Genomic DNA, 2,569 nt, shown 5'->3' on the forward strand with positions numbered 1-2,569 from the left:
CGGCCAACTCGAAAGTTAGCACACAGTCCTATATGTGTACACTAGTCCGAGTAGGGTTTGCGGCCCTACTTAGACCCGAATTCAATTTAACATGCTTGCCATAGCCAACAGATAGGAAATCATAAACAAAACATGGCTTGACAACTCATTCAAAAATATTCACGTTTTCACATAAAAATCACGTTTTGAAAGAGAAGCCCACCTCGTTTGCTTAAACTCTCAATGAACGTTCCTCGGTTTGATTCACTTGTCGTGCGAAGACGTCCCTTTATAAACACATAATATACTCAAATTAGGCTTAATTATTTATCTAGCGTGCATGCATTCCTAAGCGTGTGATCATTTTTATTTCCCTTTCTCCTAGATTCGTTAAATCAATTGAGTACCGCTACACTAGTACTCAACCTTCTTCACCCTTCAATCTCCTTTCCATTCGCTACTTTTCAAATCGAGGGAAAAATCCTCAAATCTCTTCCCTCATCCCTCGCCGCAGCGTCGCCACTCGCGACAACAAATAGCCAGCATCGTTGCCAATGTTGTAGTGTGCTCGTCGCGCTTCGTCGCTGCTTCTGTGGCTGCTCCTGAATCCGCCGTGGTCGCAGCGTCAGGCTCCCTCCGTCGCGTTCTTCCACCGTCGCGCACGGCTCGCGGTGCTACCGCCAGCCGCCGTTTTCCTCACGAGGCGGCGCCACCACCATTTTCTGTTGTGTCCCAGCCCGGTCGGCGAGGGCTCAACAGACTGACCTCCGCCCATCTCGGCGCCGTCGCTTCGGAGCTTTCGTAGCTCACCTTCTATCGGATATCTCTCGTTTCGAAGCTAAGTTCCTTTCCTCAATTTGTTTGATTATATCACATTCGGTGTATTCATGTTATTGGTGTTGAGGTTTCGTGTTTGGCGTTTCATTGAGTGTGGATTAAGTAGTTGAATATGTTAACTTGCTACTTAGGAGATCTTTGTATTGTTGAGATAGATTTAGTTGATCGCTGGGGCGAGTTTAGCCCTTTCGATCCTCGCTAGAATAATACACCCTGGCTGCTTTGAGCTTTGTCCGAATCCTAGTGGCTGCTACTTATCATGTCGGGATTCTACCTATGTGATGCTTGTTCCTTGTTATTGTTGCGAGGGTTTCATTGTGAATCTCGGGTCTCGGCTATCTATTGCCTCATTCAACATGATGCAAGTATGGTTTTGATGGGTTACCTCTTGTGCTTGAAGAAGCGAGGCTGCCTAGTTGTTGCTCGCGAATGCTCCACTTGCTTCACTATGGGCGGCTGGAAAGTAGTGTATGTGGTAGGGGGAACTTTGATGTGTATGGAGGTTCTTCTTATAGGCCAAGTGTGTGCCTATGAGGGACATATAAAGGCTGCATCCTTTGTTTCTATGCGCAATACACTCAGTCCTTGATCCTCTTGCAGCTTTTCATTTAAGGCATTTTGGTGTAATCACTTACTCTATCTTGTTGCCACATGAAACAACCTAGTACTCAGCTAGTAATGGGGTTTGTTTGTTATGGCAGGTGCTCAACACGGTACAGGATGGTCAATGGCAGCGTTGCAGGGTATCTACCGCTGCTGGGGTGAGTGGTACCGGCTGGCCTTACTTCCTTTTGGCCAAGCTCTTCTTCATTGTGGAAAGGTAATGTTTCCCTTTCCCTTTTGAGTGTAGGCTGTTGACCCCTCCATTTTCTTATGTATTTTAAACTAATTGTTTGTATTTGGCACGGACAAGGAGGCTGATCCCTCTGGTTGCCACCTCTTTGGTTCGGCCCGAAGGACCGTCGAAGATTGGGCCGCAACTCGGGTCGATGGAAGGGCCGAAACTTAGCCTTCTAAAATATAATAGGGTTAGATCTTTCCAAGCTTTCTTTTCTCTCTACAATTTACGAATCCTTTTGTAAAGTTAGAATGTATTTCCCTTTTGGTTCGTTCCTAATCACATTCCTTTTGTAAATTAGGACATAAATCGGCCGGTAGCACGTTGTATTTTATTTATGCAAGGCATAGACGGTCATGCTTTCCTTTTTATTAAATTCTTTTTTTATTTCTAGATCGTTATTCGCCATTACTCACACAATCGAACGAAAACCTCGTGCATATTTATTATTTTTGTTCAAACTGCTAGAACAAGGCATTCGCTTCGCTTTTCCTTAATTATTAAAAAATGCTAAGGAAATTACATTGCGGTCATTACACTTATTGACTATAGTGCGTCTATATATATATATTGTGATCAAGATAGAACCATTCTTAAACGTAGAACCATTCTTAAATGTAGAACAAATGCCAAACGGAGGTCGTTAGATCTTTTAATCCAATGGTGTTGATTTGCACAACAACTTTCCATTACAACCAAAACTATTATTAATGGGTGAATGCAGATAAGTGAAAAAATAAAGCATGCATGGACTCTTCTTCGTTTCATTCATTCTTCCATCAACATGTGAGTTTTTTCACATGTTGAGTCCGGAATGTCGTGAAAACATAGTCTAATATGTATGATTTTTAATCTTGACCGTCATTTTTTCCTCATCCAATGAATAAAATATGTAGAGTTCTAGGTTCTACACTT

The 2,569-nt window shown here is 42.9% G+C and overlaps 1 long non-coding RNA gene across 1 annotated transcript; it reads left to right on the forward strand.

The window, feature by feature from the left end:
* Positions 1-349: 349 nt before the first annotated feature.
* On the forward strand, positions 350-2,045 carry LOC121799700. Its single transcript, XR_006050356.1, has 2 exons — positions 350-1,636; positions 1,730-2,045. It is a non-coding gene; the product is annotated as an uncharacterized LOC121799700 (long non-coding RNA).
* Positions 2,046-2,569: the final 524 nt, after the last annotated feature.

Source organism: Salvia splendens, chromosome 4 (assembly GCF_004379255.2).
Source record: "Salvia splendens isolate huo1 chromosome 4, SspV2, whole genome shotgun sequence".
Classification (NCBI taxonomy): domain Eukaryota; kingdom Viridiplantae; phylum Streptophyta; class Magnoliopsida; order Lamiales; family Lamiaceae; genus Salvia; species Salvia splendens.